Genomic DNA, 18205 nt, shown 5'->3' on the forward strand with positions numbered 1-18205 from the left:
AAAGGAATTCTCAGTTTAGGATTGCAACAAATGGTCCTCTACTTTTGCTGAATCAGTCATTATCTATAAAGACTAGTCACCAGAGATTTGTGCAAATATATAATAGGGGGGCATTTTAGTAAAAATAAGGAAGTGACTCAAACAACCAAAATAAGCTCCAGAACAAGACAGGTGACTTTAAGCCATATCAAATATCATTTTTGTGAGTGCTATTGGAAGTTCTGGCAAATTCAGCATGCCTCATTTGCATGTGAATTATCGTGTAAATTAAGTTGTCCCACAATGCAACTCTGAGGAAACTGTTTGTTGCCACTCCCACTTCCTCTTTTCCTCTTCCTTCTTCTCCACCAGAAGCAAGCACACGGATGTGTGCTACTTTCCTCCATTCTGGGCACCGTGTGGTGAGCCTGGAATTTCCCTTTCTTCCACACAGCTCTTGGCAGCTGTAGGGCTGAGAGTTTAGGGCAAAACTAAGTATTTAGAAAGAAAAGAAGAACAAAGGAACTTCATCTTTTCCACCAAGATGGATGTAGCAGAAGCAACATTAAAGCCAGTAAGAAATTCCTTTTACTTATCTCAGCTTAATGTGTCTAAGCGTGTTCTTCATGCTTGGGAGGGCTGAATGTGTAAGAGCAATAACCTGTGTTTCTCTGGCATGCTCATTGAAGCTATTTTAAGATAATTCTTTTTCTGTGCCAGCTTCTCAGCTGTGTTATAAGCTCTGTTCCATTTCAGTGGTTCTAGCAGGCCACTAAAATTGGCTTCAAGTGCAACCCCTCTGTAACAGCAAATAGGATTTACAGCTAAATAGGAAATAAACTTACTGAATTGAAATATCATATTCCAAATAAAAGTTAGGAGAACGCTGTTACTTTTGATTCATACAAAGGCTGCTTTGAAGAACTCTGCATTCATGCCGAACTTAGGAAACCTCACTTGGTATTAATCAATAGTAATTAGTGGCTCTGACAACTCATTTTAAAATTGGGTTACTGTCACTTAAGCACGGTTGGTAAACAGAGCAGGTCCTCTGGAGAATATAGAATAGGAATTTTGAAACTTTTGGAGGCGCTCAGCACCCTTAGCTTTTAAGCATAATATAAATTACTATTGCTATAATAATTTTTTTAATCCATTCAGTCATGTCCAATTCTCAGAGACTGCCTGGACAAGCCCCTGCAGTTTTCTTGGCAAAGTTTTTTTGGAAGTGGTTTGCCCTTGCCTCCTTCCTAGGGCTGAGAGAGTGACCGGCCCAGGGTCATCCAGGTGTTTTCATGCCTAAGTAGGACTAGAATTCACAGCCTCCTGATTTCTAGTCTGCTGCCTTAACCACTGCAACAAACTGGCTCTCTTGCTATACTAATACTATACTTGAAATTGTTGGAGCATATTATGGCCATTTTAACGGAATGGCTGCTACAGCAAAAGGGAAACTTACCCATTCACAAAAAGGCTACTAATCTGCATGGCTAGTCACAAAATACCCATTAACAAGAAAGCATTACCTCATCTAGCCCAGTGGGATGCTTCCTCACCTCCCTATTACTTTTGGGTTTTTTTTTTTTCCTCTGAATAGTCAAGCATGCTTCTGAACTATTTTTTTTTTCTCCTAAGATTGCCTTGAAAATAAAGCTGACAGCAAAGGAAGGAGTTATTTTGTTTTGCAATTTGCTCTTGTATTCCAATTTACAATTAGAAAAATGTAACAAATAAATAAGTGCAAAATAAAGTGAAGCAGAGGCCTAGCGGGCAACAATGGAGGCATTCATGGGCACATTGATGGTTGTATGTAGCATGTTCAGACCCCAGACATAGAAAAGGGCTATTTCTGTTTACCATGGGAGCTTGACAGTTGAATTTCACTCACAGTGATCGATTGGTATGAAAAATGAATATTAATATTTAGCATCCCATTTACAGAAAAATGAAACCCATATTCAGTCATTCTGTACTACTCCCTCTCTCTCTGTCTTTTTGCCCCACCACTGTTGTGATGCAACTATAAGCATATTCCACAAACATGCTGTGTATACCAGCAAGTCTCATGCTGCATGCTGAATGTAAATAAGGGGCTATAGGAAGGAGTGCACAATTGCTTTATGTATTTTAAGAAATATTCATGGACGGATAGTAATGAGCATTGTATTATTACACTGCCATTGTTTTCCAGATATTGTCACAGTTGGAAGACTTTTCCATAAGCTAAATGTGGCTGTTTAATGCTTGTAACTGACCCAGTAGGAATGGATGATTGAGTCTTATTGCAAAGACAGATTATATTTGTTCAGTTCATTTAAGAAGTGAAGCAAAGCCTGTGCTACTGAATGCTTCTTCTTTTCATTCTGGCAAAGAGAGAGAAATGACAAAATAAATGATAAAGTGGAACCTAGGACTAAGCTGAATGTCACCTAATCATCAGAGTCATTATTACCAGATGAGCGGTAAAGAAATATGACAAAATAAATAAATAAAGTCTTCAGTGTCAGTAAGAGGCTTGGAGGCAGACAATGTCTGGGGATGGTCTAATGATATATACTGTCCATAACTTGGGTGTCCAGACAGTTGACCCTCTGCCAGAGAAATCTGTGCAGGAGACATTATTTCTGACACACCACTACTTTCCCTCCCTTCTGCAGCTGCCGGATAAGAGAACTCATGTTGCCTTCTTTATTTTTAATTGTTACAAGTAGCAATACAGATAAAAGATAAGAGTGATTTACAATACAATGTTGTGATCTGCCAAGCTCACTAAGTGATTCTTTCTATGCATGTGGAGGAATTTACAGTACCGTACAAAGCCTGCTAAATTGCACACAATTTGCAACAGCTTCTTAGAATATCTACCTTATATGTGCAGAAGGAACAAGTAGACCACTCCACCAAGTCCTCACCAGTCAACCACAGTGTCACTACAGATGACACTAAAAAAAATAAGAAGAGTGTTTTTATTTAATATCCAGACAAAACCACAGCTAAGGTTGCAGTCAATCGGAGGTCCAAAGATCTGTTTTAAATGTCAGAATTGGACTCTAAAAAAAGAACACTTGTACAATTTTAATTTTAAACTTTTAAACATCCAGACAATAATGGACTCTCTTGAAAAATATTGCTGAGGGATGGCTGTTTATTTCCAAAAGAAATTTCCAAACTAACTTGTAGTGATTAAATAGCCACAGAGTACACCTCAGCACAAAGGCTTATACAGCTGCATTTAGGAAAACTAGAACTAAGGACGCTTTACTGCAAAATATTTGTATTTTAAAAATAGAGGTTCCAGAATAGAAGTGACCACCATTCAAAGTCAACAGGTTAGATTCCTGTTTGGGAAATTCATTTGAACATACTCAGTGCCAACAAAGCTTTTTTGTTCTCATAAAAACTTACTTTTTCAATATGAACAAAAGTTGCATCAGAGAAGGGATTTCAGTGGAGAGTCACTAGGCGGGCAAGAAATTGGAAGACCTTTCTTTATAATTTCAAGAGCCTTTAATTGATCGTCATGACTTTGATTTTGTTGTGTTAATTCTTCTCACAGACAAGATTACGCTATCCAGTTCTTGATTTTTCACTGTGATACTATTAGCCCATTTAAATCAGTTCATAAATTATATTTAGCTGATTCTCTCAGGATATATTGCAGTAGGGCTAGGTGAACTTCTAGTGGCTGGAGGCTGTATTTAAGATTTTTTGGAGGACCCAAGATCATCCTGGGCAGGACACAGATATAAATGGCTAGTGCTGTGTCATACACATGGGAGTTGCCATGATTTTCCATTTTCCTGATCGGGGTGGGAGTGGGGGGAGAACCTGGGAGTTTTTGTTTGTTTTCACAATTATGCTAAGTTATCTCTTAAGGCCTAAACTGCACTTTTCATCTTTTCCCTACCTCAAAATGGCATGAAACTATATCTCTGATTTTCATCTATTGTGATGAGAGGAGTATTTTGGGAGTGGCAGAAATGTAATTTGGAAGTAGCATGCAACCCAATTGTTTCAGCTTGCCCTTGATTGCCTTACAGAAATTTCAGCCAAAGAGTTACATTGTCATGAGTAAGGAGGGCGAGCAGGGGCCCCCCATCCAGGCTGTTAAGCGCATGCGTAGCACTGAGGAATTGGGCAGCCATTCAAAGAGACACAGATCGGGACCGCCTTAACCTTTGGGGTTTATATGTCTGGGTTTTTCCCACGCTTCTTCAGTTTGTTAGGATTCTGTTTATGTAGCAGTAATAAACATTAGAGAACTACTCATCTCAGCATGGTTCCTGGCTGTTAGGACATACATAGCATACAATATCCTAACCATGCAGTGTTAAATATGTTCAGCTATTCTTTGTGATGGGATTTATGCAAGTGTGGCATTCCTTGGGCTGGGCTAGAAAAGTAAAGGACTGCCTTGTTGCTGATTAGCAGAAAGGGTCACATGAAAATAAGCTATGGAAAGTTAGGCTGCTGGCAAAAAGAGTATATATCCCACTTCATGAATCAGAGAAGGGAAGGTCCTATCTATAAAACAGAGTGGAATTTGGTGTCGGGATCTCAGTGACAATACCAGGCAGCCAAATATGTGTTGTGACATGCATGAAAACATCACTGTTACTAAGAAAAAAACAAGGATATTCCCCCTTCCACAAAAAATTGAGGTTGTAGCAAATCTGGGCAATGAAGAAGCTCAAGGTGGAATATTGCATTCTCCTAAATACCAGTTATGAAGTTGTGGGTTGCTTGAATTTTATTCCAGTGGGTGGGATCAGTATTTCTCTGCAGTGCTTGTCCGTTTTTTAAACAAACAAACCAGCATTCCCAAATCAGTTGTTATTTCATTTTATTATAGCTTTGTTGTTGTTTATTCATTTAGTCGCTTCCGACTCTTCGTGACTTCATGGACCAGCCCACGCCAGAGCTTCCTGTCGGTCGTCAACACCCCCAGCTCCCCCAGGGATGAGTCTATCACCTCTAGAATATCATCCATCCACCTTGCCCTTGGTCGGCCCCTCTTCCTTTTGCCTTCCACTCTCCCTAGCATCAGCATCTTCTCCAGGGTGTCCTGTCTTCTCATTATGTGGCCAAAGTATTTCAATTTTGCCTTTAATATCATTCCCTCGAGTGAGCAGTCTGGCTTTATTTCCTGGAGGATGGACTGGTTTGATCTTCTTGCAGTCCAAGGCACTCTCAGAATTTTCCTCCAACACCACAGTTCAAAAGCATCAATCTTCCTTCTCTCAGCCTTCCTTATGGTCCAGCTCTCGCAGCCATATGTTACTACGGGGAACACCATTGCTTTAACTATGCGGACCTTTGTTGTCAGTGTGATGTCTCTGCTCTTAACTCTTTTATCGAGATTTGTCATTGCTCTTCTCCCAAGGATTAAGCGTCTTCTGATTTCCTGACTGCAGTCAGCATCTGCAGTAATCTTCGCACCTAGAAATACAAAGTCTTTCACTGCTTCTACATTTTCACCCTCTATTTGTCAGTTAGCAATCAAGCTGGTTGCCATAATCTTGGTTTTTTTGAGGTTTAGCTGCAAGCCAGCTTTTGCACTTTCTTCTTTCACCTTCATCATAAGGCTCCTCAGTTCCTCTTCGCTTTCAGCCATCAAAGTGGTACCATCTGCAGATCTGAGATTGTTAATGTTTCTTCCAGCGATTTTAACTCCAGCCTTGGATTCCTCAAGCCCAGCATGTCGCATGATGTGTTCTGCGTACAAGTTGAATAGGTAGGGTGAGAGGATACAGCCCTGCCGTACTCCTTCCCCAATGTTAAACCAGTCCGTTGTTCCGTGGTCTGTTCTTACCGTTGCTACTTGGCTGTTATACAGATCCTTCAGGAGGCAGACAAGATGACTTGGTATCCCCATACCACTAAGAACTTGCCACAATTTGTTATGGTCAACACAGTCAAAGGCTTTAGAATAGTCAATAAAACAGAAATAGATGTTTTTCTGAAACTCCCTGGCTGTTTCCATTATCCAGCGGATATTGGCAATTTGGTCCCTAGTTCCTCTGTATTTGCTAAACCCAGCTTGTACATCTGGCAATTCTCGCTCCATGAATTGCTGAAGTCTACCTTGCAGGATCTTGAGCCTTACCTTACTGGCATGTGAAATGAGTGTCACTGTTCGATAGTTTGAACATTTTTTAGTGTTTTCCTTTTTTGGTATGGGGATATAAGTTGATTTTTTCCAGTCTGATGGCCATTCTTGTGTTTTCCAAATCTGCTGGCATATAGCATGCATTACCTTGACAGCATCATCTTGCAAGATTTTGAACAGTTCAGCTGGGATGCCGTCGTCTCCTGCTTCCTTGTTATTAGCATGCTTCTTAAGGCCCATTCAGCCTCACTCTTCAGGACGTCTGGCTCTAGCTCACTGACCACACTGTAAAAGCTATCCCCGATATTGTTATCCTTCCTATACAGGTCTTCTGTATATTCTTGCCACCTTTTCTTGATCTCTTGTTCTTCTATTAGGTCCTTGCCATCTTTGTTTTTGATCATACCCATTTTGGCCTGGAATTTACCTCTGATGTTTCTAATTTTCTGGAAGAGGTCTCTTGTCCTTCCTATTCTATTGTCTTCTTCCACTTCCATGCACTGCTTGTTTAAAAATAATTCCTTATCTCTTCTGGCTAACCTCTGGAATTTTGCATTTAATTGGGCATATCTCCCCCTATCACTGTTGCCTTTTGCTTTCCTTCTTTCTTGGGCTACTTCTAGTGTCTCAGCAGACAGCCATTTTGCCTTCTTGGTTTTCTCTTTCTTTGGGATGTATTTTGTTGCCGCCTCCTGAACAATGTTGCAAACTTCTGTCCTGAGTTCTTCTGAGACCCTATCTACTAAGTCCAGTCCCTTAAATCTATTCTTCACCTCCACTGCGTATTCCTTAGGAATATTAGTGAGCTCATATCTAGCTGATCTGTGGGTCTTCCCTAATCTCTTTAGTCTGATCCTAAATTGTGCAATAAGAAGTTTGTGATCTGAACTACAGTCAGCTCCAGGTCTTGTTTTTACCGACTGTATAGATGTCCTCCACCTTTGGCTGCAAAGGATGTAGTCAATCTGATTTCGGTGTTGTCCATCTGGGGAAGTCCATGTATAAAGCCGTCTCTTAGGTTGTTGGAAGAGAGTGTTGGTTATGCAGAGTGAGTTGTCTTGACAAAATTCTATCAGCCTATGTCCTGCTTCGTTTTGTTCTCCCAGGCCATGCTTACCTGTAATTCCAGGTGTCATTTGACTGCCCACCTTAGCATTTCAGTCTCCCGTGATGAAAATAACATGTCTTTTAGGTGTGTTGTCCAGTAGGTGCTGCAGACCCTCACAGAACTGCTCTACTTCAGCTTCTTCAGCATCTGTGGTTGGGGCATATATTTGGATCACTGTGATGTTAGATGGCTTGCCCTGAATTCGAATTGAGATCATTCTGTCATTTTTTGGATTGTATCCAAGCACTGCTTTAGCCACTTTGCTATTAATTATGAAGGCTACTCCATTTCTTCTGTGGTCCTCTTGTCCACAGTAGTAGATCTGGTGGTCATTTGATGTGAAGTGGCCCATTCCAGTCCATTTCTGTTCACTGATGCCCAAAATGTCTATCTTTAATCTTGACATCTCACCAATAACCACATCCAATTTGCCCTGGCTCATAGATCTTACATTCCAGGTTCCAGTGGTGTATTGATCCTTAGAACATCGGATTCGCCATTCACCACCAGCACCGTCGGCTGCTAGCCGTCCTTTCGGCTTTGAGCTAGCTGCGTCATCATGTCTGGGGCTAGTTGAACTCATCCTCTGTTCCTCCCCAGTAGCATTTTGACCATCTTCCGACCTGGGGGTCTCATCTTCCGATGGTATACCAACATATCTCTGGTTGTACTGATCCATTTAGTTTTCACGGCAAGAATACTGGAGTGGGTTGCCATTACCTTCCCCAGGGATCACATTTAGTCTGACCTCTCTGTCATGACCTTTCCGTCTTGGGTGGCCCTTCATGGTTTAGCTCATGGCATCATTGAGGTGCTCAAGCTCCAGCACCACAAGGTAACGATCCTTTGCTGAAGTTTATATAGCTTAGGAATTAAGAAAGCAAAAAGTTCTGGTGGGTTCTTGCTGGAGACAAAAAGTCTGAGTGTACCAGGTCAAAAAGTCAGATCCTTTGTCTTTCAACTGATATGCTAATAGTTACTATGTTAACTAATGGTTAGTAGCCTAGATAAAGGTCAATGTTCTCCTGCTGCTTCTGTGTCCTGCTTTCTGCTTCTGCATTTGCTATTCAAATGCAGCTACTGTAAGTCCTGCTTGTAAAAGTATTTTTTATCTCCCTGTGTGGAGAGGCAGAACTGTAAAAATGTTTTTCCTCTCTGTTTTGTAAATACAGTTTATATTTGTTGAAGTTGCTGGTGTGATTTTTTGATCTCTCTCTCAATGGCAAAGCTCTTCTGAAATTCCACTGCTGATCCTCAGGATCATACACACACACACCAAGAAAATCATATGCAAGAATCCTAGTGCCACCTTCCTGAACAAAAATCACTCTCCACTCCTTTTTGTCAATATGAGAAGTTAGCTGGAATTTCATTGATGAGATCTTCACAAAGCAAACTTTGGATTCAACATTGAATATGTTCGAAGTTGTTGTTGCAGTACCAGTGGTCATGACACTTTACAGAAGCAAATATTAGAAGTTCCCTTTGTTTTGAAAGTTTGTTCCATCTGACCAAGCAAGAGTTGCTGATACAAAAGGCATTTTGTGATGTGATCTTTAGTACCATGCAGGATATCTCTTTGACAAGCCCCAATATCATCTCTGAGGCTTGAGGTTCTGAAATAGGTAAAACTCTTTCCAGTTTCTGGAGATGGAGCTACCAGGGGTTCATATGCTCTACTCATTCAGTGAAAGACTTTTGGGATTCTTAAAACTATCATTGCTCATACTTTAAGTAAAGCTGTACACCATCTACTGCCTCTCTACAAACAATGAGAAAAAAGATTCCATTCAAGCAGCTTCTGTGTTCTGTCAGGCTACATCCTTCCAATCTGGAGCTCTGGGAGCATAACCTCCCAAGTGGAGAATGCTATTCACAAATGCCATTCCTTAAGAATGGGAAGACATTTTAAAAAGAGGTAAGAAAGGAGCCTGGTGGCAGTGGTGGATGGGCTAGCTGGGCAACTTCACAGCTCACTCCTTACATTATTCCAACAGAGGGAATCATTCTCAAATTAGTGATTGTAAGAAACTACAGGACAGCAATTTTTGCATCACTGAAAGTAATATTAGAAGAGGTCTTTTGATTGAACTTTATATAATTAAACTTTAATTCTATTTCAGATACATTTTTTCTGCTCTGGTAGGTTGGCAGTTCTTATTTCAGTTGATTAACACCAGGGACTCTTTTTTGATTTTGCATTTTGAGTTTTGTTGCCTTTGGAAAAGTCAAATTTTATGCTCTACTTTTGCCATATATTAAGTAGAATAATAATAATGTTTCCTTTTTTCTTACTTATTTTATCTTTAGGTATCTTGTGTAGTGTTCTATGAGGGTCTGAGTTAAATGTACTTTCTAATGAACAGTTAAAAAAAACTTATCTAAATCTCAAGCTTTATTTATTTATTTATTTATTTATTTTCTATCCTGCCTTTATTATTTTTATAAATAACTCAAGGAGGCGAATATACCTAATACTCCTTCTTCCTTCTATTTTCCCCACAACAACAACCCTGTGAGGTGGGTTGGGCTGAGAGAGAACGACTGGCCCAAAGTCACCCAGCTGGCTTTCATGCTTAAGGCGGACTAGAACTCTCAGTCTCCTGGTTTCTAGCCCGGTGCCTTAACCACTAGACCAAACTGGCTCTCCAAAACTGGCTTTCCAGATTGTTGTACCAACTCTCAAAATCCCTAGCCAGTATCAGCAATGACAAAACAGGCCTGGGGGTGATGGAACCTGAGGTCCACTATATACAGAGAATACCACTGTAGATTTAGATGTAAGCCCTGTTGACTCACAAATGCTGAGTTTTTAGTTTTTTCTCTGGGAAGGCAAATAAAACCCCAACTTTCACAAACAAATCTGAAAGAGTTAAACTTCTGTGAATCATGTACGCATTTATATATAAAACCAATTGATTCTTCCCTTGCCACCCTTATTCTACTTATATGGTCGATCATCTCTCTATCTCTTTCTCTTCCTCTCCCTCTCTCTCCCACTCCCTCTCTACCTCTACCTTTAACTGTTCATTAGAAAGCACATTTAACTCTCTATCTATCTATCTATCTATCTATCTATCTATCTATCTATCTATCTATCTATCTCTATCTTGGCATCTGTATTCTCGAGCCAGAATGTAGAGAAATCAATTGTTAGGAATTTCAGATTGATCATTCTGTCAGTATGTGATGACATCAAAAATATTTTTAAATGGTATCAGAAGAAAACTGAATTTAAACTCAGAATAAACTGGGAGCTCTTTCCACCCCATGCCTTGGCTAATGATCATGGAAAGCAAAAGGAGAGGGAGAAGTTTATATTCTTTAGCAGACTCATTCTTCCCAGAAATAATGACATCTGATCCTGTGTTTTTCTACAGATAAACTGCTATAGAGCAATAAACCTTTCTGATCATTCTATTACAGAAGAAAATGACAGAGGGAATTTTAATAAGACCTGCTGAATGACTCATAAACAGATCCTGATATAAAAGCTCACAGCTCCTGCAGTGATGTGAAAAGACCAAGTTCTGCCCATTAATCTAGCTGGAGGATCATTTTACTGCCTCAGAGAATCACAAGGCTGCGCTTCCTTAGATCATAGAATTTCTTTCCACAACCAAATGTTCACTTCTAGTTTGCAGATAGGATAGTAACCCTTTCGTCCCACCTGAGTTTTGTTGTGCCTGATTTCTGTGGGCACACTGACATCCCAAAGCATCATGGGAAATATATACACACAAACACATACATACCGTACACATACATAAAACTTTGGACTTTATCACAGGGATTATTACATGATAGTTCATGTTTCCTGATTACTGCAGAAGAAAATAGTTTAGCTATTGGAAAGCATTCTTTCACTGTCAGCTTTTTGCTTTCCAATTCATCCTACATAAATGATCATGGCCAAGGGAGTGGCCCTAACCAAAGGGGTTTTAAAACTACACAGAGGTACCATAAGCTAAATCCACTAAAAAGCACCCACTGCACTGTTACAACAGACCACAGACCTTTTCAGTGCCATCCAGTTGTACTAATTTATAATATGGACTCCTTCCTCTCATCAGAAGAGCTGGTTAAGAGGACATCTGAAGCTGAAAGAGGGAAAGGAATTGGGTGTCAGAGGCTGGATTTGGGAGGAATAGAGGGGAGATTTCCACTGGGTGAGCCAAATAAATTTATTTGTATTTTTTTCTTCATTTATTAGCAGTTCTGGACTGGACATCTGGACATTGCCATCAACTATTTGCTCCTTGTCCCATACAGACAATATCTTTTGCTGTTTGTTATTCATAAAAACATTTAAAGCTTATTTTATTCCAGAAAAAAAAAAACCATGCAAAATGAATTTGAGAAATGTCAATATTATAGGAAGGTCACATGTAAGCTCCTAATTTTAGTACCATTACTTTAAGAGAATTCCATATACGTTGGTAATGAATACCAAAATGACACTGAGAGTCCATCAGCACAAAAAAGATCACGAGTCAATACTTGCAAACTGTTTGCAAACACCTTCATTTTGAGTCTGCATATTTACGTGTGGCACAGAGTGCACCCCAGCACATGGACATGTGACGTACTTTATCAAGGTTCAAAGGCTAAGTGAGATGCAGCTGACCTGAAAGTCATGTTCAGAGTGTTATTCGCAGGAACATTTGCAAATATTTTATGGCGTTTTATATTTTCTAAACAAAAATTGCGTATTCTTCCATCGCATCCTTTTATCAGCTTAGGAAGCACATTGACATAGTTCTTACTTTAACAAAGGGGAACTGAAGGTGACACCTTCCTTCAAATGATTCAGTGGGTTTGTAGCTCTTCAGGGACAGTATAATAAAACCAGCCTAGTGCCAACTGTGCTGCTTTGATCATGACTCAGCTAATCCAGTTAAGAGGTTTAAAGAAAAGTGTCAGCGAATATAAATGATGAGGATCCTTTAAAACCTTGAATTTGATTGAGTTCAAATAGTTGTGGCATACTGATTAAAATGTGCCAATGCAGGCCAATGTTGTCCTTACCACCAGCAGGGAATGCTGCATATGGCATGGGTGCAGCTAAGGCTGGTAACCTAGTCTACACCTTCTCTGGCTTGCTTTCTGTAAGCAAAGCCATGATGGGTAGCAAGGTCAATATCGGTGGGCCCATCTGGTGATGCCCATGACATAGGGAACACTGTGACATGGACTGTAGGAGGAACAGTAGTAAAGAACATGAATCAATGAATGAAATCAAAAGGGAAAAGAGATGAATTGAATGTTTGTGAAACTAAGGAAAAAGGGAAAGATGTAAGAGATCTGAAAGAAGGTGATCTGATCTTTTGGAGTGAAATTAGTGAATACCTGCAAGGGAGAAAAGATGTAAGGTTAAATAATTATACATTCATAACATAAAATGTATATTAAAAAGTATGGAGTAGTATCAGGTAGGTTGCTGTGGGTACACATGAAACTAGGAGATAGTGTGTGCGTGCCTTCAATTCAGTTTTGACTCCTGGTGGCTGCGTAGACAAGTGATAGTTGCATGTACAGTAATACTCAAAAATGAAATGGAAGAATGGAAGAACCAAAGATAGATTTGGGAAAAATGTGTTACATTCTGAGGATTGTATGCTTGGATGCTGAATTAGCTGCAATCATATTTATAGTGACCCTATTCAAGTCAAGATGAAAAGAAGTAGGTGCTTAGAGTAGAATCTATGGCACAGCATAGGTCATAATGCTATTTCTCATTACACTGGCAGAACAGTCATGGCATCCTACTGTATGTGACCAGCACAGAAAATCCAAAAGTGGTATCAAAACAGCAGATGCTGGACCTAGTGCCACAGGGACTATGCCAGCAACAAATGCTATGGGTGTTGGAGACTGGCAGCCTCAAATCTTTGCAGTAAATGTTTTTGTTCTTGGTTGCCTCTTGAACTGCATTAGATTGTCAGTGCCTAGGTGACACCTGCCCATTGTTTCTTCATACAATTTTAACAAAAGGTCAAAGCATGGCGGACTGCTCTCCAACTACTTATATTTGAAGGGAGCCAATAAATTCATGATAATAAGGACACCCTTAATTATGTATGCACCCAATTCTATTAGACAGCAATGACCTCATTGCTGCAATTGGCAAGTATTCCTTTAGGAAAAAAAGATGTAAAATGGAAATAATAACACAAGTAAATTAAATGGCTTGCCTATTCTTAGAAAAGGCTTAAGTAAAGATCTTAAGAACACCTTCCAGAGTTCCAAAGAGCATTTTCAGTACCTCCTTCTCTGAGCCTGGAATATAAGTTCCATGAACCACCTTTGGAAGCATCTTCCAGGAGTTTTGCCTTGCCATTAATTTAATTGGCACTCTTAGGGCCAAAGAAGCAAACTGAAAGTTGTCTGGGAATGGGCCAGTTGAAGCTTGGATCTGCAGCACTTCCTGAAGCATCTCCCAAAGGGGGAATTACCTTTAGAAGGGAAAGGGGAGATAAATTTTTGAAAAGGGGAATAAAAATAAAAATCCAACCAACCAACTTACCCATCCCATTCCTTCCTGCCCCACCTGCTTAAGTCTGGCAAGGTATAGGAGCTATTTTTCTTCCCCTGCCTTCATTGGATTGCTATACTTTTAGTGCATGCATGGACATATGTATGAACACACACATGCACACATACACATATAAATACAGATAGAAAGAATCTTCAGTGAACATTGTGGATGAGTATTTTTTTTATCACTGTCAAATGACCAAAGTCTGAAGGACAGGGTTCACTAAAATAGAGTGCTTTTTATTATTTGTTGATTTATGAAATCACCTATCAATAAAAATTGCCCCAAGCACTTATTAAAGAATACTTCTTGATTTTATTGTATATCTGAATCAGCTTATAAAACAGAAAACCTAGAATAATTATGCAATAATTTATTTAGGTGTTTATATATAAAACAGTATTTCTCTTGTATATAAGGTCATATTAAAACTAACAAGCTAGGCTCAGCTATTCTGTTCACCCTATTTTATATTATTCTACATTTGCACTTTCCACATAATTATGCTTATATTTATGCTTCTCAATAGTGCTTTATTCTTTTAAAAAAATCTTCCTTGAAGCATCATAAAAAACCCACAAAGTGGTTTTGCATTCTCCAGACACACTACTTTGGAAAACTATTCAAGGGGAAAAGTTTTATTTCAAGCTCAAAAACACCTTCCTCCCCATAAAATGTTTGCTTGCTTAGAAATGTACAGAAGATTTCACATGGGCTCCAGTGAGCTTAGCTATTGTTTATTTCCTATGCTTTGCCTAACTCATACATATGAGAGGATTAAGTTATATTGAAAAACCTAAGGAGGATGGGGAATGAAGCAAAGGGGAAAAAATGAGAGAAATGGCTGCCGCTTTAGTAAAGAATGCAGCCATTAGTAAATCCACCTAAAAATACAATAGCTGTCTTAAGCATCATTTGGGAATGATGAGTTTCTCTCAATATCTCCTCTGGCAGACTTTCAACCATGGTGCACGGCACTTCTCTAATGCAACGCCTACTTGCAGTGTTTATCCCTAAAAATGGGCAGACCATCCTAGTGATAGTAGCATCATTAGAACGGAGCAGTTTGGATAAGTCCCACCTTTAGTGGTGCGCATGCATTAAACAGGTGGGATATAAATTTGGGTATAAATAAAAATAATCAATAATCATTCAACCCCTTAAATAAAATCAGGTATATTGTTTGTCTAATTGTTTAGCAAGCCTTCACAAAAAAAGGGGACTGCTTTTTTCATCCATACAAGACTGTTGTAATGTAGTCTGTATTGTAACGTGATTTGTATGGGAGGTGACTTGGGAAATTCAGCAGCTGAGGAACATGGTGGCTCAACTCTTTGCTGTTTCTAGGCAGATATGTTTTTACTTCGGGGTAGGCAACCTTGGGATGTTATTGGGTACATCTGGAATTTAACATTTGCAGTGTCACATAATAATGGCCACAGGAATCGTTTGCACATTGCCAATAATGGGCTTGTTGGGCATGGCCAGTTATAAAAGATGCATTTACAATCTGGTCAGAATGTTCCCCAACACTTCCTCCATCACTCCATCTTACTTTTATCTATTTTCTGAGTAGGTGGGCACATTTACAAAGTAAGGAGTGAATTTAAAGTACCCACCCATTTTATTTTCTAACCAAGACTATGAAGGCCATGATTCCAAGATATCCATGGACACTTTTGTAGCCATGCATATAAGTTGGCTACACTTGTGGTATATCAGTTCTGTGTCAGCTGCATTTGTTGCACTGCAGCTCAAACTGTGTGTGTGTGTGTGTGTTTAATTCAGTGTCATACCTCAGGGGTTTTTTGATTGGAGTTGCTCTTGATATTGGGAGCGATCAAGGACCACCGTGAGTAGATAATGAAAATGCAAGGTAGAATTGTGCTAGAAACATGGATTTCCCAGCTTTGGAAGAAACAAACAAACAAAAAATGAACTAGAAACCCCCCTCCCCATTTAACAGAGTAAACCAAAAAAATTATCTAAACCAAGAAAAAAACACAAAATCAATGTATTATCCATTACATTAAAAGTAAAGTCTCCTTTGAGTTGAGTTGACGTCTGAGGACTTCATAGACACATCCATGTAGTTTTATTGGCAGCAGTACAGAAGTCATTTGCTCTGACAGTTCTTCTCCTCTTCCCTCTCCCCAGGTAAGTATTAGATCTAATCCTGTTTAGCTTCTTGAGATCACCAAATATTGTCCAGATACTTCCATCTAGCTGGGCTATTTTAGGGTTTGCATTACAATTTTTTCATATTTTCCCTCTCCAAAATACTAGAAACTAACAATTTTTGACAATTAAGGCAGGATGGGACCCAGAATGCCACAAAAAAGGAGTCACATGGGACCTGGGGCCTCAAATTACGTGGTTTGGGTCCATGTAATTAACTCTGCCAATATTCTTTGAACATGCTTTGTGGTAAGATAATTTTCAAAGGACTTTTTTTTTACTACATCATTAAAGTACTACAAGGTTGGGGGGAATCAGAAATGTTGGTTTTTATTCTATTGTTTTCTCTCTCAGGGGAAAATCATACCTGGCTTCATATGTTATTTTTTAAAAAAAAATGTATTATAAAAAGGCATTTGTGTTCACTGGCTTTCAACTGAAAGGTTTTGTGTAGTTTTGTTTTTTGATATGGCACTTTTTAATATATGATGATTTAATTTCTATTGGATTAGGCTTCTTTCAGCTGGTTAGCTTAATTTTTTTTAAATGTGATTAGGAATATATTAACATATTATAGAAATACTGAATTGTATCTTTTATATTATAAGCTGCTTTGAGAAGGCTATGGTTGGGAAAAAAACAGCTAAGAAATGCTGCTAAAATGCAACTCACCTCCTTAATAGATTCTTATAGAAGTCTATGTTATATTCCAGATTTATTTATTTCATAAATTTACATAGCCACCCATCTTATGAAGTTTAACTCTGGGTGGTGAACATAGGATTAAAAAAACAACACAAGAACCCCCAATAATAATACAATAATAATACAATAATAACACACTGGTGCCCAAGGAAAATCTAACTCAATTTATATAACAGCACTTACACTAAGGAAAAAAAAATCAGTTCAATAGGCTCACCCAACCTCCAACTCCATGCCTGAAGGAACAAGATCTTCAAGGATTTATGAAAATCCTTGTTCCATTTTTACTATATTTTTCTGTTTCTTCCTGACAGCATGTGTTGTTATTTAGTGGAGAAAAATCTCAAAGTTAAGGGAGAAAAAACTGAAATAAACAAGAGTCTTGGAGTTCTTTCTGCCTTTTACCTGCCATTTTACCACAGGTAGAAAGTGCATCCAATGCAGGATGACCAGGTTGATTAGAATTATCTCCAGATCCATTTCTAGAAAGGATGATGGGATAATTCAAGACAAAAAAAAATCAAGGAACAATGAGCTATGATTTGAAATGGGCATTAAGTTCAACTTGGAAGTCTTGGAGTGAAGAATGAAGACTTTCTTGGTGACATTTCTCTCTAGTACTCTCTAGAGTCCCCCTTTCTTGGGGGAGATGGGTGGTAATAGAAGTTTGAAGAATAAATAAAATAAATAAATAGTACATCAGGACATGAGACAGTCCTTCAGGCTCCATGGCTGCAATCAGGAAGGGTCTCAGACGTTAACAAGTTCAAAACCAGTACTTGAAATTGTTCCACAAAGTCAAGTGAGACCCAGTGTGAGGTGGTGAAGCACTGATGTGAGATGTTCTTGCTTTCCAATCCCAGTCAGTAAACTGGGTTCATTCTGAAGTTTCTTGAGCATTTTAAAGGAAGTTCTATGAAGCAGGTTATACACTGGAGGATTCACAAGATTCACTCTTGTGACCCTATTTCAGCTAATCTATTAAATCTAGCCAGAAATAACTTTGCTGAAGGCTCAAAGCTTTATGCTTGATATATTTATCTTGAAACAAAATAAAACAAAATCCAGAAAAAAGGAAGGGATACCTACATACCTACCAACCTACCTACCTCTATCATCTTTGCTTCTTTTCTTCTTTCTGTGTAATATAAAATTTCTCTCTGGTTCAGACTGAAACTGAACAATACTTGGTATCCTAATCTTTGGGACCTACACAGCCTCTGATGGCAATTTAGAATTCTGGCCTGTGGTGTGGCAGTAATACATAAAGATCCTGTGTATTCTTTATATTAACATTTTTGGATATAGCAGTCCAGTTTTTCTGTTGAAGACTCCAGTACTCTCAAGAACATTTTCTCAATTCCCATTTCCAGAGTTTTTTTTTTTTTTTTAAGCGCAGTCATTTCCACAAGGCACAAGCAGCTGCTTTGGAAGTTGCTCCCATTTCTCTGTGCATGCATGTGCAGACATGGTCACCTTGACTCTGCAAGACACGGCTGCTTTAATGATTAGAAGAGAAATGCTTTATTTATGCTGCTGTGCTCTGTGAAGCAACTCTTTGGAATTTTTCACCACCCTCCACCGGCAA

This window comes from Candoia aspera, chromosome 1 (assembly GCF_035149785.1).
Source record: "Candoia aspera isolate rCanAsp1 chromosome 1, rCanAsp1.hap2, whole genome shotgun sequence".
Lineage (NCBI taxonomy): Eukaryota > Metazoa > Chordata > Lepidosauria > Squamata > Boidae > Candoia > Candoia aspera.